Here is a 24,452-nt window from a genome sequence, read left to right as displayed (position 1 = left end):
ACTGTCCCACAAGTAACCTAAAGCAGTATCTCCATAGCTAGAGCTGTGGAAATAGATTCCTAAGGAATCATTTATTTCTACCAAATCAGTCTGAAGCCTAAGAAGATTGTATGACTTCAGATTTGCTATAGTGTTTCCTCATTCTCTTCCTTTTGTATTAAATTTCCATCAACTGCTCAGCAGTTCCCAGAAGAATAGAACATATTATTTTGCTCTTTCTTTACATGTCCCCTGCTCACTTACATGGTAATTTTCACCTGTTTAATTTTCAAGTAAAATTTGTTTATTAAAATTTATTCTTAAAAAAAAAATCCCAAAACCTCCTACCTACTATGGCTACGTGTATTTGTGCCCCTAAAAATGTAGCATCTGAATATGGACATCTTGAACATCAAAGTCATAAATGTTGTCTTCACAAAAATGCTATAAAGCAAGAAAAAGCTACTCCCACCTGACAGAGAACAGAGGAAAAAAGGCAAATACATTTTCTTGCAGATACATAACAGTTGAGTTTTGCGCTGAAGCCAAGTTTCACTCTCAACAGCACAGTCTTTCTATCTATCCAAATCATCAGAGACAGCTCAAACTTTGAACAGAGAATGAACAGTAATCAGGTCTTTCAAGTAGATGCCCTCCTTCACTGCAAAGAGGTTTTGCTGATGCTTAAAAATTCTCCTGAAAGTGGGATGACCCTAAAATGACATGTTAATTACTAATCTGAAGCGAAAATTCAGGATGACAGTTGTTCACTAGGCATCTCTGGAGTCAAAAATAGGTCACTACAATACCTGGGCTGTTCATCTCTGATCAAGACCTGTTCAGGCTCTTTGCTTATTCCTGCCTTCTGAGGTTCAGTAGGATAGCTTCAGAGCTAGCAAGGAAAGATTCTTGTAAGCAACAGTCCAAAACAAACACAGATTTGTGAGAAAAAACTCATTATACAGTCTCTTCTGTTTAATAATCTGAAAAAAAATACAGCACTTGTCAAGGAGCAAAATATCTACACCCTTCCCCATTTCATGTTGGTGACAGGTGTTTGATAGCTTCAGCCACTGGAGATAGAAAGAAGTTGTGTCAAGGTATGTTATCTTGGAGGACTATTAGTCTCTGATTTGAGATATGCTGCAAGGAAAAAATAAAACCAGGGGAATATAGTAAGCACTGACATTAGAACCATTTATCACCTACTGCTTTGTGAGGAATAAAAGGTTCCTCTTTGAAGACAGTCCATTATCTGCTTCTAGCTGGCTTCTTGCTGTCATATTTTCTCACAGAAATAATAAATTTAGGAAGACCACATTTCGAGAATAAGTATATAAGTAGATACATAGGGGTTTTTTTATTTAGAGTCACTTTTGCCCATTTTCTAGAATAAAATAGGGGGTTTACATTTGTTATTTGTGGTTTCCTCATATCCATTATTTTTTCCTCGTGGGTACAGAAATCAGAGGTAGTAGTGATGGAAGCCTGGAATAATATAAAAGAAAATGCATGCAATATATTTCTTTCTTACTAGACAAATTCCAGTGGAAACAACATAAATTTCTGTTCTGTAATGGTAAAAAAGGATTTCCAACAGGAAATACAAAACCACATATAATACATATATTTTTATGTATCTCTGTGTATATATGCATATGTATCTACATACATGGATATACATGTATGTACATATATGCATACATATATACATGTATACAAATGTGTGTATGCATACATATATATAGGTGCATGCATCTCTCTATATGTGTATTTACATTTATATAAGCATGTGGCTGTGCATATATGTGTATAAAACACAGATGCCTATACGCTTATACACATACATATACGTATCTATACATACATGTATATACACACACACACACACACACACACAGAGATAGTGTGTGTATATATGCAGATAACTGACATAATTTCTGATTTTTACTTAGCAAATATCCATACAGATGGATCACTGCACCCACCTTGATCCCAGTGGATGCCAAGGATTCAATGGTATGTAGCATTGTAAACACTATAATGAAATGTGGCTGGTGTAGGTCCACCTCCTTTAAAACTGTTTTCTCAAATTCTTGTTAACTTACTGTTATTTTAATATTGCAATCATTATATATATATATATCAGAATTTTATAATAATATGTTATATTCTAACTACTTATGAGTACTTTCCCAAAAATAATTTTACAGACACTATGATTTAGGCAGAGTAGCCATAGCAAGGCTGTCAATGTGGTGAGTCCTTTATGTCCAGGAATGTTTCTTCATCTGCATTTGTGCATCACTCATCCGGTTGACTTTATAACACAATTCCGGCTGACTTTCCAGATGTCATCAGCTACTGCTTAGATATTAAAATTGATCATTTACTAAATAAGAATAAGTTACAGAGACTTCCATATTTTTGAACAACCAACCAAACCTGAGAGTAATTTACACACACGTAACTCATTTTGTTTAGGCAACAAATTAAAGATCAAGTAGGATTTGCCAAATATAATGCCCTACAGAAGGATTAATCTATCTTTCCTTTAAGGCAGGGTATGAAGTCAATGTGTTAATCTGCTTGAAAAGGAGGATTTGCTTTAGCTAAACATCTTTTTTTAAGATACAAAATTAAATCTATATTTATGTTTATAATTATTATTCCTAATGATATCTTAAGCAATAACCTTTTTTCATGGGACAAAAAATTTAAAAGAGCACAGAGGGTTGGGGGCAGAAGTCCCATTGAATTTTCTATTACAATTCATTGGGTTTAAGTGCTAAACTACAGCATTCTTCTAGCCTCCTTTTAAATTCTCACTCACTTTTTTTTTTTTTCAGCTTTTAGATAATCTTTTTCTGTGTGCTTGCAGTAAATGCATGACAGCATCACATACTGACTACCTGTCTTTCCCTCATGAACAAATACCCTGCCTGCATTGCCACTGGCAAACTCCAAAGTTGTAATTCACCCAGGTGTATGGCTCAAAAGGTGGCCCTGGTGGTGGAGGTGGTTGGTTGTGTAAGCACTCAGGTGTTACAACTTCAATGTTAGTGAGGTTCTTGATAAAAGACGTGGTTTCTTTCTAAAACAGAGCTTTTGTGTTTTGTTGAAATAGTTTCTAAAGCTCTGAATGAGGTAGTTCTAAGATGTTTTAGAAGTTTACATGGACAGAATAAAAAAATCTGCTCTTTGTGCTTACAACCTTGCATGGATAACATCTAACCCTGCCCACCCAGGTCCAGGTAAGAGCAGCCATCTCCTCCCCTCCTGTCTCAACAGAACCTTAAAAATGTATTGATGTATTTAAAAATACAACTTAATTTTCTTCAGTTCCACGTGGATTTCAAGGCAATGCAACGAAGAGAGTTATTTTACTGAAACTTAGTACACTTTCTAAATTTATTTGCTGAATTTGAAAGTAGCACGTTGGGGAAACACAACCAAGTTGCTGTATTAGAGTTTTGAGAAGGAGCCTCTGTGGCTACGCTGAACGTTTTGTGGATGAACTGGGGAGCAAGAGGAGAAAGATCACAGGCCTGAGAAGAGGAGGGGGCTGAGTCTGATCCCAAGAGGCTTCTCGGTATCCATTGCTCTGTGGCTGTCCACAGCTGTCCCAGGGAAGGGCTGGGTCATTGTGCCACACTGAGGTATCACAGCTGCAGCTTTCCAAGTTGCTTTATAGGTGTGATTTGTTGAGGTCTGTAAAAAACATTTGTAAATTTATCACTGCAGAAAAGACTAAGATTTGCTTTCTTTTACTGATAGTACAACATCCTTTATTTTCCTTTATTAGGAATAATATGGAATTCTACCACCCATTTTCATGCATTAGAAACTCGTGGTACTGTTAGCAAAAAAGCACTGTTTCAATGGAGTAATTTTTTTTTGCTATCTGAATTTTGGTTTAGCCAATAAAAAATTTCTGATGTAAATTCCTTCCTTGCTCTGGCTGAGTGCCTTTAGAATCAGATATGAAAATCCAGATTTCCTCATCTTTACTAAATCACAACTGTATTTGAACACTCTTAGCTCCCGATAGCATAATGAAAATTCTATGAAACTGGTAAAAACTATCATGAAGCTTCCTTTGTGGTATATAATGTACCTGTAGCCCATTTAGATCAATAGTAAATTAAGAATAGGCATTTCCCCAGTAAAACTAGGGTTAGCTACTGCATGCTTTGCATCCAACAACTGTTTTCCTGTACCATAAAGAAAACTGTTTCTGCCCAAAACTGTCAGTATTTTCTGTTTAAACACCAACCTTTTTCTCAGCTTTAATGCTTGAAGCAACTAGGTTGTCTGGTATTTTACAGGCTAGTGGAATAATCTGTGAGTAACGCTTATAACAGAACCTTCATTTGGCAATGTATGTTCATATGAAGCTTTGCCTGCTGAGATTTTTTTCTGTTGTTATTGTGAATCATGACATTTGCTTGGTTTTGAATGTGAAAGCACTTAAATGACCTATCTCTTTTTATTTTCTGTCATTAACACATTTACCTCATTTTAAATTAGAATAGTAGATTAATTGCCCTTTTAATGACGGGTGCTTGCCTAGACAAAGCTAAAATCAGGGTTAGCAGCATGCCAGGTAATTTAGGTAGTCAGTAACCCGTGAACTTCACACTGACAATACTACAGGCATTAATCCCAGATATTTTCCTTTTTCTTTCATGCAGTCAAATAAACCATTATCTGGGTTACTTTACAACAATAGATCCCCTAAAAGACAGCTTTTGTTAGCTTTTTTTTCTGTGCTCAAGCACTTGTTAGGTTTTTTTTCTGTGCTCAAGCACGTGTTTGGCTTTGGCTTTGACTTTTTTTTTTTTTCCCCCCCTTCTCCTCCTTCCCCCAGGGACCATCCCAGCCCCTCTTTTGCATATATTTTTTTTTTTTAATCAGTATAATTCAGTTCAACATGTTGTAGGGTATGGTAAACACCACAGGGATCTGTGTGACTGGAGTGCCTTTGGCAAGAAGGTACTTCAGATCTAGTGCCAGGAAAGGGGATCAGGAGGCTCAAGCACCAGTGTTGCTTTGCGACAATACACAGGGCAGTAACGTATGCTAATACGTCCGGTGTTGTATCACTGCAACAATTTTGCCCCTGCCGGTTCAAAAATATTTTCATTGCAGTCAACAGAGTACAACAGAACTCAGTGCTGGGTGGATAATCCAAAAGAAAAAATCGAGGGATGCCAGTGCTTGGTTTCAGGGTCAGATGGCTGACTGAGGAAGGAATAGGAATTTCCTTATATGTTTTCAACAAATTGTCATGGAAGCAGGCTGTGAAGAAAACAAGCTTTTATTCTCAGCAAAAACGTTGCTAGATACAACTGCAGAATGTTTTCTCAGAAAGCCTTTCTCCTTCACATACCTGCACTTTGTTACTCATTAGCAGTGCAGCTGGGCCAGCTACATAAGTACTTTGACAACTGTGATCATGCTCAGTGTGTGTCAATGCAATGGCGATGCTGCCATTGCTTTCATTAGAAACGGGAAGTATTTAATTTAGGTGCCCATGCTAGCTTCCCAGCACAGCAGCTGGTGGCCATCTCTTGCTTTGTCATTTTTGTTTATGTTCAAAATGCAGAGCAGACAGCTCCTTGAGGGATTCTTCCCTCTGTCAGAAAGGGTAGGGCAGGGTCAGGAAGAATAAATAGCACTTCAGCTCTTCGAAAAGGTGATGTTGGAGCTTCCCAGTCAAAATATATGTCATAACTAAACTTGAAGGCAATTCAGCTGCATGTGTTCCTTGACCAGAGCTGCATGGGACACAAGATATATATCCAGAACATGTGTATCTTTGAGAAGGTGCTGTAGTGCGTTTCATACAGGGAAAGATGTTCTAAAGAGATCAGCTTCAATTGCAGTGTAATTTGCTGGGTAAATAAATTTCTCTGTCTCTATAGGTAAACGAATCTGCCTTATGAGTGCTGCTGGAGAACTTCAAATTTTGTTTCAACTCTTTTCCAAAGCCTTTGAAAAACACAGTTATATCATATGGAGTTTATATAAATCATAATATGTGCTCAAGGAGCAGGGGAGATCATGATCACATGAGACTTTATGAATATGAATTATGTGAGCTGAGTAAAAATGTTAAGTTTGGAGAACATAGCTCTCATGATGCTTGAGAATGTGGAGGTGAGTATGCAGGATGAGGGAGGATAGGGAAAGGAAAGGGAAGGAAAAGTAGATAAGGATATAATAGCTTCTTTCCAGTTGGTGGGTGAGTAGTTCTTTAGCTTTTCTACATGCTATGGAGAAAAACAGCATACCTTGTGCACTTGTGTTTTTTTTTTTTCTTCCCAGGACATCTTTAATCTCATTTTTTAAGCAGCATGTACATAGCTGTCATATTATTTTGGGAATGTTTCATAAAAAAATATTTTCTTAATTTAAATGGTGGACTAGAGAGACATGGGAAAATAATTTGTATGGCTACTTATATGTACTGGAGTTTTTTGGTTTGTTTTTTTTTGTTTTTTTTTTTTTTTTCTTTTGGAGTATTTATTTTGGCTCATGGTTTTGATAAAAGAGCCTCTAATTTTATAGTTTTTATAAAATGAATTCCACTGTTTAGATTTCTTTCATGAATATGTTTATCTAAAACAATACTGCTTTTCCTAAAAATTAGAGAGAGAGCACTGATGTGCTAAACAATACAATATGTTCAAATAATGCTTCTTCATCATAGATTTGTGTTCACTAAAACTCAGTCCTCCATTGCTCAAGCTATGATGAAGAAAGATGTCATCAAATCAGTATTTTTTCCAGTTCAGCAAAGAGCAATAGATAATCCAAAAAGTTAAGCTTGCTTAATTTAATTCAGTAAAGGTCACTATTTTCTTGTAGTAACAGTGGAGTCAACATAAATGTCCATACTCACTCAGGTTTACTGCCTGCTTTTTTTTTTTTTTTTTTCTTTTTTTTGTCTTGAGGTGCTGATGAATTTTATTTTTGGAAATAGTAGTTAGAGGAAGTCAAATGGTGGGAACAAGCTACCTGGTTATTAGAATCTATTTCTAGTGTTAGATTTTAAATTAAATTGTTAATTGCCTTGATCTTCTAAAAAGAAGGCTGGGAAGACTAGTGAAGGGACTAAAATACCAGGACTTGGCCAGATGCAAAGACTTAATCATGAAATTAGTCTTCAGTGCTACTTACCATCCTCCCATCTCTGAAAGGACAACAGGTCTCATATTTGCAAGAAATCTGATGGCTGACAACATGCTCTTTGCTCTTATGCTTTTGCATTTTTTGTTCTTTTAACAATACCTTGCCTATAAAAGAAATCCTATTTAAAAAAGAAGGAAAGTATGCCATGCATTCGCATACTAAAGAAACAAAGAGTGCTTGCAGAGCTAATTTTAGATCTGCTATATAAGCTTAAAGTGTATCGTCCTAAGCCACATAGTAAATGATATTGGGGGTTGGGGATGCAAGAGTCATCTTCAGAAGTCAATCCTACTCATTTCTTTCATGTCTTTATTGCATCCAGGCATCATTGGCATCAACTGCCATGGAAAATGAAGGACATGATACATAAGCTTTTTCGTGCTTTCTGAATTGCTATAACCTCTTGGATGTCTCAAGAGATATGAGAACTTCCTGTGCTTCAAGCTTTCAGAATAAAAAAATCAGATAAGGAATATAGAAAGTAATAAACCAGATTCATCACTGAGGTAACTCTACTGACTTTAGGGGAAAGATATCAAGAGCAATATTGGTCCATCATATTAAAATAGAAGCCCAGGTGTTCCTGGTGTGTAATTCAGGAGCCTTTTCTAAAAGGAGCTTTAATACAAATGCTAGTACAATTACTATTTAATCCTTTTTAATGCATTTCAGTTTCATTAGTGTGAAAGGCCTGATGCTATCAGGAGGCTACCTATTACTTTTTGTTTTGCCAGCTGAGGATGCAGTGTCACTGTCTAACACCTCCTCATTCACCAGCTCTATTATTCTGCTTCGTCTTAAGCTTTCCCACTTAATATCAGCACGATATAATTGCGCCATAGGTGACAAATACAGTATTCCTTCTTGTTATACTGAACTTCCTGTCTTAATTACCAAACTCATTTTTCCTTCACATCCCACTTGCTCATTACTCATTTTCAATTATGATACAGATTTCCCTTAGACTTTAATTACTTCTTGTGCTTAAAAGGATAAATTAATTTTCTTATTAACCCTTTGACATCTCATTAAGGTCAATGAATAGGACAATTCTGTTTTCTTGTGGCACGTCGTCCAGATTATGTCAGTTTGCAAAAATACTAGGAGGCTTAGAAGAAATTTCCTAAAACATTATTAGTTCTTACTGGCATGGCATCAGCATCTGCATCATACGACTTTTTTTTTTTTTTTCTTTCATAGAACTACCATTTAAACTGGGACTGTGTCTATCCTTGTGTGACATGGAGGAAATACCAGCTTTTAACGTTAGTGCTGTTGGTTTTACTTTGCTCATAATGCTCACATTCACTTTGTCTTTTGAAAATGTTTATAGGGATCGGGAGAGCACAAAGGATACCATTTGTAGGGCTTGGACCAGCCTCTGATAGGATAGGTACTGGACAGAATGAGAATTCAAGGTTTCCCTCCCACCTGTATGTAAGGGCCTGTGGCACTGGCTTGTTTATGGACAGTGGAAATAATATGCTTTAAAGGGAAAACACACTGCAGTTCCTCCCTAGCTTTTGGTACACAAAGCTTTACAGGATGTTAGGCCATTTTATCACCATAAATTTGATACAATTTGTAAACAACTGCATTTTACTCATTGAAACCGATACTAAAGCTACTCAGTGCTTAGGGCGGGAGGAGCTGTGACTTATGCAATATTCCCAGCGCTGCTCTCTCCTTGCTCCTTTGGCCCTTTCAGTTTCCCCGTGGTTTATAGCTGCATCCATAGGCTACAAGCTCCCTGTGGTTTATGTGCCCCAGCTTCTGTCTCCTTTCCTGCTTTCCTGAGACCTCTGGAGCAAGTTAGCTCATCATGATACTTGATTAACGAAAGCTGTCTGTGAATTGCTGACACTTACGGAAGTGTCAAAGTAACTGAGAAAAAAAATGTTAATTTCTGATGCAAAACAGAATCATGAAATGAAAACCTTGCAACAATTAAAATCTAGTTACTTTATTAAGACATCATAAAACTAGAAACCATATATTTCATGTATCTGGCTGGTTTTAGTGCCTAGGGCAAACTGCATGTTTTTCTGCTTATCAGGTCTCCACTCACTGGAGACTCTCACATCTATTTTGTAAGAAAGAGCTGTCCCACATTGAAGTCACATATTGAGTCTGCTGAATGCTATTAAGCATCATAAAGATGAATGCTGATTAAAATGAGCAGATTTGGGGCTAGAATGGGATGAAATATGCATGGACAAATTGTTTCATAGATTAAAAATTTATTTTCTAAGTGTCCTACAGAAACATCTGGCACCAATTGGGGAAAAAATATTATTTTGATTTTTTTTGTCAAACAAACAGCTGTCATTTCAGGAAAAAAAGTTCATTTTTCTAGTAGTATTTCTTCCTCTGCTTGTACCAAAAGGATATATTCAGAATATTAGGAACAGTCACATCTTTTTTGTATTCTCAGAAACAATCTGCATGTTGGCTTCTCTGATAGCTAGAACCTGACCATTTTACAACCTGAAGAAAAATTAATTTTATTTTTTTATAATCAAAGGGTGAAAATAGGATTTTAAAAGAAATATAAGCCCTATCCCTGGCCCAAGAAAGAATCACAAGAAGGAAAGTTTAGGAGCCTCATCTCAATTTCATTTCTGTCAAACAAAAAAAATCCAAATTCCTGTTGAATTTGAATTAATCTAGCCCTTTACTGTAGAACATTGAGACTTATCTTCTCTTGTTAACAGAGATAGCAATGGAAATCCTGGGCAGGTCTTGAAATAATTATAATATTTGAAAAAGACCAATGCAGAAACATGTCTACAGAGCTCAGCTCTCTGAAAAAATATTGAGATCATTTAGTGATACCAAGCTTACAAGAACACTCAGGAAATATGTTATTTGATTTTGGATAGTAGGTACAAAGAAGCTGATATAAGGGTACTGGACACATAGTCAATTATTCCCTATCAAACTCTGAAACATAGAAAGTGAAAAATATTTCCAAATAACACAATACCTACATGGAAAAATTCTAACTGAGAAATTTCTATAACAAAATCCAGGATTCAATCACTGCTTTTGTCTTTAGAATAAACATCAAAGGAAAGACTGATAAAGACATGGCTATAGACAGAAGAATGGGATAAAATGATTGAATAGAGCTATACCAAGAATAGGTTGTGCCATTCTACTGTTATCTTAATTTCATTAGTGACTAAAGTGACCTAAAATAGGAAAACTTCAACCCCCCCCCCCCCACACACCCTCCAAAAAGAAATAAATAAAATCCAAACCAATCCCCTCAGTAGATCTGTGCCACAAGAAAAATTGTTAGTTAAGCAGTTTTGTTCAGCAGAATACTGTTATTATGAGTAAAATGTTTGACAAAGGACTGTATTAAATAGTAAAGGTTTCTTTAGGAGAGGAAAGTTTGAATTCATATTTTCAATAATGAACCTGGAGAAAGCAGAAAAAAAACCCACTGAGGGTTATCACTGATGTGTTCAGATGGTGTGGGCACAGAAAAGGAGAATCAGAATATCACACAGAAGGAGATAAGCTGGAGGACTTGAGTTAAATGAATGAAATTACCTATGGTAGAACAAAGTGCAATTGAGGATCAGTGGAAAGACAGGACCATGCCAAAATTACTGTTGCTGTTACATTGCCTTTATCTTTATTTTTATCAATTGCTATGTTTTGAATGGTACAAAACTGTAAGGTCTTTATAGCCCAGGATGGCTTTCTTCTTGCAGGTTTGAGGCTTGAACCCCAGTCTGCAGTTTGTAAAAGCTAGTGTTACTACTTAATAATAAAAAATAATAATATAATCCTTTTTAGAACAGATGATATGGGACTGATTACTGTGGCTTAAATTTTGCATACATTTTAAAATTGTTTTCACAGATCTGGGTAAATAATGCATTTAAAACAACACAATTTGTTTTCCTGCTTCTTCCAAAAAATTGTCTAGTCTAGAGGTCCAAAAATCTAATCAAGTTTTTATATATTGCAAGTATAGTTTTTATCATGTAGATAATCCATGGAATCTGTATAAAAAAATACATTCCTTTGGCACGTTTAATACAGTCTAAAGGTATGTATGGTGATATTGCCAAATACATTTTCCAAAAACATATTTCCCAAACCCTGTATCCCTAGGTTCTTGCAAATGACATTCTGTAATGAGCTGTAGGTTCTTTTTGATTAGCATAGGGTTGAACATTCTTCTGTTTATCATTTTTCTTGCACCAGTGTGACATCTCTGCTGATTACTCACATTATGGTTAATTTGCAACTGATAATCAGTCCTAGTTTCTTAATAAACTCCTCATTAAGTGACTGGAGCTGTCACTTTACCTCCATGTTACTCTTCCTAAGTATAATGTGTGACCATTATGCAAAAGAAAGGACTGCTGGACGTCACACATGTCATTTACAATCATGTACAAAAGCTTCAAAAGGAGCTTGTTAAATAAATGCCCTTCATAATTCATTACTGTAAAATGGAAAGGTAGAACTAATCACCATATTGACACTGTGTTGCCAAAGTTAGCTTTTTTTGAAGAAGAGGCATGCTCAACCAGTACACATTTTAAAAGATCATTGCAAAATAGTTTCAGGGAACTCCCTGAACGTCTTGTGCTTTGCTTATACCACTGTAAAAAACACAATTTACAGAGGCTGAAGCTGAGTCATCTGGAAGATGCTTGAAGGTTCATTCTGAAAGTGTTACCTTCACTTACAAGTGATATGATTAAGTTTTGATGCTTAATAACTTATTTTGTGTTAACTGAATCAAGATAAATCTGAAAAATAACATTCTGAGCCCACAGTAAAAATGAAATTATTCAACATAATCTGCAGACAAATAAATTGTAGCTATTTGTGTTAGCTCATATCATAAAGGAATACAAATATGTTTTGGGATAACTGCCACACTTTCGGGGATGTGCAGTAGCAGTTATACTAGCCTATTTCTTGTATTGCCAAAATAGAAAAAAGTCTTTGGCATATCATTCTCCTGAATATTCCTTTAGTTTGGCCTTCTGAGCAACTATGTGACTATGGATTCTGTATGGAGTCATGTGCTTTGACACTTCTTCATGAAGAAGAAAAAATTAAAACATGAGAGTTAGAGTGAGATTTGAAGTTAAGATACAGTATTTTAAAGGATTTTTTTTTTTTTTTTTCAGCTGAGTGGGTTTCAGCTTGACAGGGACAGCATAAGTAACAATAATTGCAGGGTAGGGCTTTGAAAGAGAATTAAAGATGAATTCAAGAAGACAAGGTAGCCATAAGTAATCAAAAAAAACCCAACAACCCTGCCTCTTCTTGAAGACAACCCTGCCTGTGTGTTTCCTATATATATGTTCTCTATATTCATAAACCAACAGCAATAGCATGTCATTATTATTTTTTCCTAGGGAAATATTTGCTGCAGTTACTTCTGAAAAATGCATTCATGCTGTTTACTCATTGTTTTGCTTCCAGTGACGATTTTTAAAATTATTTAGAAAAAAAATAATCCCTGTTAAACATTCAAGAGTTGTTTATTCCATACAGTCATATGGTGCTGTAACAACACATTGCAGTGCCTATATCTCAGCTATGACTGGACAAACAGTATCTTTAAGACCTATGTATCCTTGGGCTTATGTGAATCTTTTTTTCTTAAATTACCTAGAGAAGCTCCTTTCCAACGCGCATACATAAATTAAATGCTGTATCTCTGTATCTAACCTAAATTTGTTCTCCTTTTAATGTTTTGCTACTGCTTTCTCAGAGATGAAGATTCTTTGCTTCTGAAAAGTTTCTCTCTCCTTTTACTATTTCCATATCTTCCTGAAGAAGGTAAAACTAAACAAACAAGGTACCGGAGGGGGCGGGGGAAAAAAAAAAAAAAAAGAGAGAGAAGAAGAAAGAAAGAAAAGAAACTCAAGACCCTAAAGTAGTCGGTATTTATAGTAAACTACTTGGAAGTTTTGCCTCTGGGTGTTTATGCTGACCTTCAGGGAATTGTCATAACTGATGTCAGCAGGGAATATGGCTTTATATATCAGGACAGAACGTGTAAGGTGATGACATTGTATGTTTTTCAGGAACCATAAAGCATTCAACACAGAAGTGCATTTCAACATCTCTTTTAGTTTGTCTCAGGTATTTTCAGGTGATGGGACACCAACATTCATTTTTATTATGGCACCTTAGGCAGAGAACAGATGTTTGGGCTGTTCTCAGTAGTTGTTCTTGTTTTACCATTATGTCGCTGTGCACTGGACGTTACAGGTTTGTTTTATTCTACATTGTTTAATTTATGTTTTTGTGGTTTTTTTTTTTTTTTTTCCCTAAGCTTTTATCAAATACCCTTTAGGACTGTATCATTACACAGACACACAAAATGAAGCCTGAACCAAGAAGTGATTGCAAAATACTACCATACACTACAATTCTTTACTCTGTAAATTAAAATGTTTAACTTGGGAACAGGACTCTTGTCTAGTTCCATATGTTCTTTGATTGTGGCTATAAAATAAGCTAATCATTTCCAAAACCCAATTGCTTTTCATTAAGAAACAATTGCAAATATTCGATTGTCTATGAGTGTGTTGCAAAGATATTTTCAATGGATTAAATTTTTAGTTACACACCATCATCAAGTTCCTGTCACATTTCAGCATTATTGATTTGAAACAGAAGTGGAATTTTGATATCATTTATTCTGTGCTACATATTGTGTAATTATTCAGATGCTTCATTTTCATTTGTGCTTTCCTATTTGTTTTAAATGTTATTACTTGCTTCAGTGCTTTTTCATTTTAGTGAATACTCTGATAAATATTTCTATCAATTGCAGATGTGATTTTTGCATAAGTAACTGAAATCCTACTACCACGGTTTAATACAATATTAGACACCAGAGGAACTTGTAGAACCAATTAGAAAGTCTATGCATGTATCTGATTATTGAGTTATTTAAAAAAATGCTCTTAAGGGATTGCTTGAGCTAAAAAAAGACAACTAAAGCTGTTAGTTTCACTGGCAGAGTTTTAGATGTCCTTACTGTGGACAAAGTGCTATCACAGCCACTCCAGTTTACATGTAAGATTCAGTGATGCTGAATCCCAGGCTCATCCCAGGAACCTTTTTATTCTCCCAGGGAAGGGATAAGCATAAAGCATATCTGTGTGCAGCAGGACTGTGCAGTGGGGCTGGCAAGGCAGCTCCCCTCCGGCTGCCCAGTGGAGATGACACATAAAAAACCATCTTCAATCTAGGGTCATCTCATGGTTGTCTTCATGCATGTTGTGCTTGTTTCCTCATTGAGAGCTGATTTTAAATGGGGAACAGAACCTCGTTCCGTGAACAGACGTTCTAAAATCAGGAGGGGTATTTGAATGCGCATGTGGCTGGCTCAGTCTTCCAGCTAGAGATACACCCGTCCGAATTCAGTCACAGGGAGGAGTTATCTGAATAATTGTGGTTTATTATATTAATATTATATTATATTAATATTATATTATTATGGTTGGGTGTATTTTTTCCTCCATTTTCCAAATGAACACAAAACCACAATAAAAAGTTTTAAACTTCCACTCTATTTCCTACTTCTGCTTCTCTTTTGGGGCACTTAAATAGGCAGTGGAAAAAACAGTGGGGGAAAAAATATAATCTTACAATTGATAAACTATGTAGTACTGAAAAATTATTTTGTATGAGTGAAAAATTATTCTATATCCAAAGCTGGAAAACTTATTTAAATTTTCCCTTATGATGTTCACTTAGGAACAGAAAATGCTTTCCAAATACCTCTAGGTGAAGCTACTTGCAGAAGGAGCACAATTGTTGACGGCTTCATGTCCCATCGTACAGAGAATTTACGTATATCAGAAGCCCGCTCAGTGACTCTTGCAGTCAGTAGAGAGGTGAGTGCACCTTCTGATAGCCACAAAAGCAGGAATAGGAAGAATCTCCTTGTTACTCAGTTCCCCACAGCTTAACATTACTCAGTCTAAGAGGAATACGTGATAGATCATGGCCTCAGAACTCACTGCTGGGAATTGCCCAGGTACTGCCTGAGCCATTTCTGACCGAACCATCATACAGCAGTTACAAGTTACTACACTCCTCAACGGTGACATAGCAGAGTGTATATGAGCCTCAGAAATTCTCTGGAAGCATGAGCTTCCCTTAAGGATCAGACCTTTTTAATATCATACTTTAGTTTATTATATATCTCATGACTATTAAGTTTTTATTAGCTACATAAAAATATTAATCCAAAACCCAAGTATTACAGCCTAAATACTTATTGTCCACGTAGAGCGATTATTTCTAATTTGATGGCTGGCATTAGAGTATAATTACTAATACCCTTTGCTTTTGTCTTACCCAAAGGAAGTCTTCACAGCTAGCAAGGAAGAACAGTTTTCTCAACATTGCTTGGTAATATTTTTCATTTCCTTTGCATATTTTAATGCAATCAGCACAGCTTACATCTGTGTAGCAATCAAATTACAAAGTCAACATAGTCCAATGAAATGCTGAAGAGCTAAATAATCAAATTCAGATTAATATTAATTGCTGTAGCTTCTGCACCTGGATTTAAAAACAAAAACAAGAAAATCACCACACAGAACTTCCTCTCTCTAATTGTAATGTTTTAAGTAAAAAACCTGAAACCCACATAACCAAACCAAAGGAAAAATAATCCCACAACGCCCCTCCCCACAAGAACCAAACCCAAAACTTCAGATGATGTATTTTCTCCTTCTTTTAAGAATAGGACGTTTTGATACTCAGATTTAGATACGTATTCCTCAGACATCCCAGTGGAATTATTTATCATTTTTCTTTTCCCTAGTAACTTTTATTAACTAATTATCCATCTCTGCATTGGAATTATTATTCTCATTTCACACAGCCATAGAATCATACAGAACATTTGCAGTTCTAGTTCTGGAACTAAATTAGGATTAACATGTCCATTACTGAAGTGGACCCCCCTGTAAAGAGGGTTCTTATTTCCACTAGTTCATGCAACCAACAAAAGATAAATTACCATTTCCAGTCCTCCTCCCCAGAGGTGCCTTTACCCCTCTGTTAGAAAGCAGCTGCACATACAATTAATTCAACATTTGTCATAACTGGGAGGGGTTGGATCTCCAGTACAGAGAGAAATGAGCACTTTGGGATGGGAACAGAAACCTAGTGATGCAGATTTATTAGCTACAAATGGAGAAAATTACTACTCTGTTAGCAACTCATGCATTTTAGTTTTCTGCCCTCATTCACGTGTCCTCTCTGGCTGCATCACAAGCCAGGCAGTGTGCGTGTGCCGTTACATTCAACGAGAGCAAAGTTTTTCAGTGGGAGTTTTGCAGGAATGAGGTGCGAATGGGTAGCTGGAGGAGTGGCACAATTCTGAAAGCAATAACAAAAAGACAGAAATATGATTATTTGCTTGGACTACAGGCATTGGGCTGGTTCCTATAGATTTTGGAGTCTCAGTACAAACTGGCCTCTTTTTCCCGCTCCGATTTGCCTGCCCTTCACCTAGAACACAAAAATAAGCACCCAATTGTTTTGTAATTTGTACCAAAGCAGTCTACTTCCTAAGGCAGATGGAACTTTAATATCAAGCCAAAATTTCAAAGTGGCCCATGCTGATGAAGAGTATAGTTTTACTATTAAATATGTTTCTGGCAGAGGAAGGAGACAGCAAATGTAATTAAAGTATAATTATATAGAAAATGCTGCTTAGCCAGACAAAATCGTGAGAGAGATGTAGGAACAGGACCTTGTTTCTTTAGCAATAGCTTCCCCTTGTCATTTAGGGTTCCCTTTGAACTCAAAGAAATGGCTGCATGTATAATTACATCCTTCCTCATTTAGTTACTATTGGAATTCAGGCAAGTTGGTAACAAGTAATTGGGAAGTTACTAATTACTACGTTAGTACACTTGTGACCAGTGAGATTTCACAGATAACTCCAAACCTGAAGAGTTTATGTTTGAGCAGTTAGTGAATCATAAAGAAGTATTAAAAATTGACTGAAATGTGTATGGCTAGCACCAGTGAGCTTCATAATAATAACAACCTGTAACATGTTAAAGTGCAAAATTAATTTGTGGATTGAATTTCAACATCAGCCACAACTGTCAATGGTCAAGTGGTAAAACAGATCTGTTTGCTCCCTTGTGATTACAGATTAACTGTCTCAGTTTCATACAGAACACACAAAGCACCACAAGTGCAAATAATGCAATGGTCCTTTCTTTCCAAAGAACAGCTTTAAAAGTGAGGATAAAACTTTGTAATCAAAGCAGACTGTTTTGATTTTGTGTTCTCAATGGAAATGTTACCGTGAAATATACTCTGGTTCAGCTTGGCAACTATATTGTTTGTCTCAGTGCAACCACTATGGAGAGGTGCTTACCAACCCTGGCTGTGTAATTTTATGCCAAGAGGGAAAGAGTCCTTTAAACCTTATGGCCGCTGAGGAGACTGTTGTGCAGGTAACTGATAAAAGAAACTTGGACTCTCCCTATAAGTGAAACAAATTAAGGTTTGGTGATCATCCAGCTGTAACTACAGGGTCAACTATTGTTTGAGACCCCTTAGAAGACTCTGAGATATCTGTAAGGAGCGTGCACAATGCTTAATTAACATAGTACCACCCACTGAATAAACACATATGGTTTTTTTCCCAGAAATTTAATGCATAAACATTAGTATGGACTATATAATTTTGCTTGAATGAAACATGTGGCATGCATACTAGGTGGAACCATCCCCTGTGCACCCAACGCTGCAATAAAGGAATGCCTGCTTCTTAACGCTAAGAAAATATAGGGACTTTTCTTATTCCTGATTTCAGTGACAAAAAGACTTACATCTTGCGTTGCCACCTAAGTTTGAGTATAAGCATATTCAGTATAAAAGAGAAACAAGTTTGTGCCTTTAAGAACTTGAAGCAAGCAGAACCTAAATGTGCAGGACAAATTCAAGCTTACTGTCAGTGGGCAGCACTTTCAGTGCCAGCCAATAAACCACTCCTTAGGACACGGAGGTGGTCCTTTGTGTTTGAGGACCTTCCAAGCCACACCTCATTTCCATGATAGGGTTGCAAGTGAGCACAGGGTATGGGAGTACAACATCTTTCTTGTTGAGGTTTTTCAGCTCTATAATACTTTTCATTTGGACAGGAGAAGGAAGTGTAAGGAATACAAGTGCCAGGTTCTGACCTATGCAATAATAAAAAAAAAACGAAAAAAAAAATATCCATAAATGCATCTTACAAGCATTAGTAATGTAAGAGACACTTAATGTAATGATAGAAAGGCCTTGGAAATAGAACAAAAAAAATTAAGTTCTTATCCACAAGGTGTGAGCCAAATGTCAAGTTATTAATGGGCATGCATGAAAAACATCTCTAAACCAGCTGTGTAACCTGCAAGCAGAAACAGCTGCCTGCAAAGTTTATCAGCTTTGGGATTAAGTTGCAGCTCAGTCTAGACTTTCAGCATCATGGCTATGGATTTAAGTACCCAAGATCTCCCACAGATTTCAGGCTTCTGTAGATCACAATCCCAGCATTTACAGGAAAAGGCAGGAGGCCAGTAGCACCATTACTCAGATGTGTACTGTAGTGCCTGCAGGGCTATGGACAGTCATGAAGTTGTACAGAGAGCATTCAGTAAAGCCTTATGCAAAATTGGATTAACAAAATTTTACTCTTATTATTCAGGATGATTATTATTATTATTATTGAAACTGATTATTACAGCTTGAAAAAAAAAGGAGCTTCTCCTTCCTCTATTAATATAAAAAGCAAAAAGTTGATTCTTGCTGGCTAGCGTAAAGAAAAATAATTTCTAGTACTCAAAGGAGGATCGAATGCAAACTTTTATGTCCCCACACCTAGTAATTTAGATATTTGAAGTTTATTCATGTAAACAATTCTATTGGCTTTGTTATGTGTATGTGTATTTGAACAAATTTGTCAGAGTTTGACAATTTGAAAAATATAATACTAGTTTATTTCCATTTAAAAGGAGTCTCTTTGGAGCTGTGACAATATTGATATTCTTTAGAAGGCAAAATGCAGTATGTTTATTACAGACAGGAAAAGTTAAAAATTCTCTCCTGTTGCAAACAGAAATGGACAACTTGGCTGCAGGCGTTATTCCTGCAAGGACTGTTATTCCTGCTCTGTGTAGCCCTGTGACCCAGTAAATACATGTTGCCATTGCAGCAACAGGCCACAGCCTTTGTGGTAAACTGAGAACACAAGTTCCAGGACATGTCAGGTTTTGTTTCGATTTGTCTTGGCCTGCCTTAAGCTTTGTTTTAGTTAGTTTAGCTGCAATTGTCTAACAGCCAGCTGACTACTACCTGTTTTGGTTCAGTTTTACTTAGCTTTGTATGACATATATTTGTAGCTAACAAAGTAAAACAAATGCTTGTTCTGTACAATATGAACGACCTATAGCCCTGGCCAAAAATACTGGTTCCTAAAGGACTACAGCCCTAGGAGTTTGGTAAAACTGACACTAGCAATAACAGCAATCATCCAATATATGTGAAACACACTTTGTACTGTAAATTCAGATGTAACCTTGCAGCCCACTGACAAAAAAGCAAAAAAGAGGTTGCCTTGCACTTTGCTGATGTGACCCTTGCTTTGCCGACTCAGCCTTCTCCCTTGTCACTGGGGATTCTCTAGTGATAAGGGCTGCTGTCTGGATCTGGCCAAGGTTGCTGGACATGCTCTGCTCCTCCTGCCTGGGCACCATCCGACAGCATCCCCGGCTGGTGAGAGCACTGCCCTGCTGTCACCTCTGGCCCAGCTCTCCCTCCCTTGCAGAGCAGCCCAGTCTTCCTGCTCCTTGACAAAAATGACATCAAACACCTGCTCTTGCTGCCTGTGGATGTGTAAATCAATTTGTACAAATGTAATTGTGCCTGCATAAGCAGTTGGAGCTTTCTCCTGGGCATACGAAACTCAAAGGAACCACATGTAAGAGTAGAACGATTTACACTGTGACATCCTCCCTGGTTAGACTGCTGATCAAATTAATTTTTAAATAATCTTTCTGACTGGCCTGAAGTATAAGGGCAATAACTCCTATCCTTTACATAATGCTTTTCATTTTCCAAGCTATTTTAATAAGTGTAACAACTGAAACTACTTCTCCATGTAGTAAAGTAACAATTGTAAAGTAACAATTAATAATCCTTTATACTTTGATTGTGCCTGACATACAATGTTCTTGAAGTATTTTATGTGTTTAATGGATAAAGCCTCATGCAGTTTCTGTGTATCAAGCTTTACAGGGCCAAGTGAGTTTTAGAGCACTAACAGTTTTAGAAAAAAACAGCAGTGTCTCCCTTGCATGGCAAAGGGAAAATAAAGGGGGCTTTTCATGAACCTCTCTTGAGATATCAAACTCTACAACATTTAGGACTCAGATATTGTCCGCTTTTTTTGCAAAAGGACCAGCTGAAGCACAGTAAGATGAAACAAATAGCTGATATCTGAAAACAAACAGGCTTCCCATTGACCCTTACTGCCTGTAAGACAAGTGTGCTGTAGTGGAGAAGCAGGAACAGTGTTCTGTCCCTATCAGTCCCTCCCCGTAAGCTCTCATAGGACTGTGAAGGTTAAGAGTCCACATGCTGCAGGATATTATCATGCAAAAACCCCACGTTCTCCCTCTCCCTGGCTGTGATTTTGCCACTGACATGGTATTGGGCAAGTTTCTCTAGCTCCTGCAATTTTTTCCCGTATTATAAATAATATAATATATGCAGACTTCTGGCATACGTGGCAACACCTTTAATTAATACTGGTTTAAGAAATGCTTAAATGAAATCTGCTGTATTACATACACTTCCTGATTCAAAATGGCAAAATGTGACTGTGGTGAACAATTTGCAAAGAGTGTTGCACTACTCAGAAGCAAATACAGAACTCGCAGGAAATCTCTGAAGCTGAAGACACAGCTGGCAATGTGAAACCTGGGAAAGTGCCAGGAATCCACCCTTCTCCTGTAAAACAAAATACTTGTATTTGACATTATAATAGACCACCCACAAACTACTGAGTTTTCTGAGAGATGCTGTGCAGCATGGCGATCTACCAGAGCCCCTGCTGATAATGTGGCAAGCCCACAGATTGTTTTGCTTGTGCAACCCAATTCTAAACACTAACAACAAAAGAAGACTATAAAACCCTTTTCCATGCAGTTAAATTCTTTAGGGCAGTTTAACCAAACCATTTGAAACTTCCCAGGCTTGACACATCACTGAGATGGTACAACATGCCTCATTACACTGTTGACACTGTGTCAGCAGCACAGATTGCCACCAGCCCTCTCCCTCGCTTCCCAGGTATGGCACTGCAGCTCAGTGGCACTGTTTCCTTTCTGGGAACTGAGGAAGAAAAGGAAAGCAAAGTCCCCAGGTGGGAAGGGATGAAGTCTTTGCTCTCCTAGGATACACAGGAGAAAAAATTCATTTTTTAAGCAGCTTGTTGCATGTTTGTCTCTACAGCCCCAGTTTCAGAAATGAGTATGTAAAACAATTGCCGGATCATTCTTCAAACAGGTCACACAACTAGCATAGGAACAGTGCAAGATATCCAATGTATAGATAGGAGGAGAGGAATGAGGCTCACACTTCATTAAGCCTAGCTATGTCTCTCTGCCTAGGACTGCTCAGGTCCATTTCACTGACTGTCCCTACAAACTGCAAGTGAGAAAGGACACAGCGAACCTCTAGACCTCAAACTTTGACTCATAGCTTTGTTTTTTGCAATACGTTTTGCGTGAGCCTACCTACCTGGGAGCCTGTTGAGCAGCAATCATTTCAGCGGCGCTGGGAAGCAGCCAGAGGTTTATGTCTAACTGCTCCATCCCGTTTTGAGAATGGGCTGGCAGCAGTGAGCATGCCAAGGGTGACATGGGGGAGAAACATGTGATGCTGCAAAGGCTTGTGGCAGCTGGAAGCTCCCTCCTGCTTATGTCTGAGCACAGGGAGATGTGACACTTTCGAGAGCTCACCCATCATGTACTGATGGAGGAAGGCACTCGTTACAAGCATGTGAATAATCACATGAAAATAAATAAAGCATGAGAAAAAATAAAGTTACAATTGATTATCCTAGTAAGAGCCATAAGCTGATAGCACTATCAGAGGTCCTTTTTGAGAGGCTGGCTAGCAAAGCTTGAGATAGTGCCAGTTTTAATCGTTTGAGGTTTCTCATCTTAAATAGTGGCATAGATCAGACGCTTGAAGCTCCAAAGGTGTTCAAGCATCCTGCTGAGCAGGGCTTTGAATCACCAGTTCCTCTGGTTAACCAACTGGGATGTGACCCAGCTACAGCAATATGAAAGCCCTTTGATGCACTAAAATCTGGGAAATTAGTTCCTTGGATGCTGAGCCTTGCAACTGGCCATACTTGCTTGTTGTGTACAAAAAAGACCACCAATGCCGTCAGAAGCCTCCCAGAGTACCGAACAGTGGAAGCAAGCAGATGTGTACAGTTTGTAAGAGATACAATTATCAAAGTCCATCATGTTGGCAAGAACTTGTGTGGATAACAGTGGCACATATGTACCAAGGTTCCTTCAGCAGTACTTAGTGCCCTTGCAACCAAAGTCAGAGCAGTCTCAAGGAATTCATGTATCTTCTTTGCATTTGGCTTCTTTTTTGAGTGCTGAATCCCTTGTACATTGCATTGGAAGTATATTATTTTCTAGTTTTGCCCACTGCCAAATCTCTGTTTCTTTCCACTGTCAAGTTTCAGGTGTCTTTGCGAGCCTCAGTGGGCTGTTCTTTCCTTCTTCCTGCCAAGATAAAGCATTAACACCTATGTCTTTGTCCTTCACTTGAAAGATTTTCCATTTCCAAAGCAAATAAACTCTATATATTTGTTGATACTATTAGCAGGCATGATACATCCAAGCATAGAGCTGAAAATATGTATCTAAAGCCTGAAAATTCTTCAGAAATTTCATTGTGGTATCATTAGTTGTTGAATAGATAAATTAACTTATTTTATTCTATGAGATTCCTTATCATGGAAAGGAAATGCTCAGTGACTTAGGGCAGACTTAGAAATCTGTTCTTAATGATGTTGGAAACATTGCAAATGCATGAATTAAGAAATGGCTTTATACTTTAAAGAAAGCATTTGATTTTATTAGCCTGGGGCATTAGAAGACATAAAAGATGTACTGAAGTTATTCCCCCGCCTCGTTTTTTTGTCACAAGGAACTGAAATGCAACATCTCTACTTCTAGCATACATTTATCTCTTCTTCCTGTCAAGTCTTTAAAGGAATGTTTGAGCTATATGTCAAAAACTTGGCTATAATTTGCAACTAAAAGACCAAGTAGTAGATATATTTCTAAACTTTTTGTATCAAGAAGGGAAAAGACAAAACTAACATGTGTTGAAATGAGTTGCAAGAAAATTCAGATGAGAAACGAGAAGTGAGAGAATCTGATTTGATTCATTGGTACAGCTGTACTGCCGGAGGTCAGTGCCCGAGTACTTTTGAGAAGAGCTTAGAGTGAGGTGGCTGCCTGCCACTAGCTAGTGTGTGCCATTGCTGCACCACCTTTTGGTGGAAAAAAACCCAAACCCCAGCCCTGTCACTACAAGCCTTGTTACATAGGTTTTCCTACAGCTGAGATCTATTCACCATTACATTTTCCTACTTGCTTAGCAGACACACTTTGATGGATGTTTAGCTCACTTTTTTTTTTTTTTTTTTTTCTTTTTCCACGCTGAAATGTCTTAGAATTTATTGCCTTGCATTGCTGCTGGAAGTAGAGTTCACCCCTCGTCACATCACTTATACCAGAGCTATTTTCAGTTCCTCCTTCCTTCTCCTTTCTAAAGAGACCCACCTTTTCACACTCTCCAAATACTGTTCATCTTTAAAGCTCATTATTGTAAATTAAGTATATAACGTGCCCATTTTGAATTGGTAATCTTATATGGCAGCAATACCTGCATTCAATCAGATTGTTGGCACATTTACAAGTATTTCATGACTTCAGTGAATTTCCTAGGAGTCATAGATCCAGGAAGTTTTTCCAATCAACCTTCCACACAAAAACCAAAACAAAACAAATTAAAAAAAAAAAAAAAAAAAAAGGAAGCTTAGCCAAATATTTTGCCTCAGAAATTTGTGACTGCTAAAGAGAGCTAAGGTGAATAGGTCTGATTAGTGAACTACACTGAAAATAAGAAAAAGTGCTTTACTTCAGAACAGTAGTTCCTTCAGTATATCA

The sequence above is a fragment of the Falco naumanni genome, chromosome 4, assembly GCF_017639655.2.
Source record: "Falco naumanni isolate bFalNau1 chromosome 4, bFalNau1.pat, whole genome shotgun sequence".
NCBI classification, from domain to species: Eukaryota; Metazoa; Chordata; class Aves; order Falconiformes; family Falconidae; genus Falco; species Falco naumanni.
Note: the sequence above shows the minus strand (reverse complement) of the source record.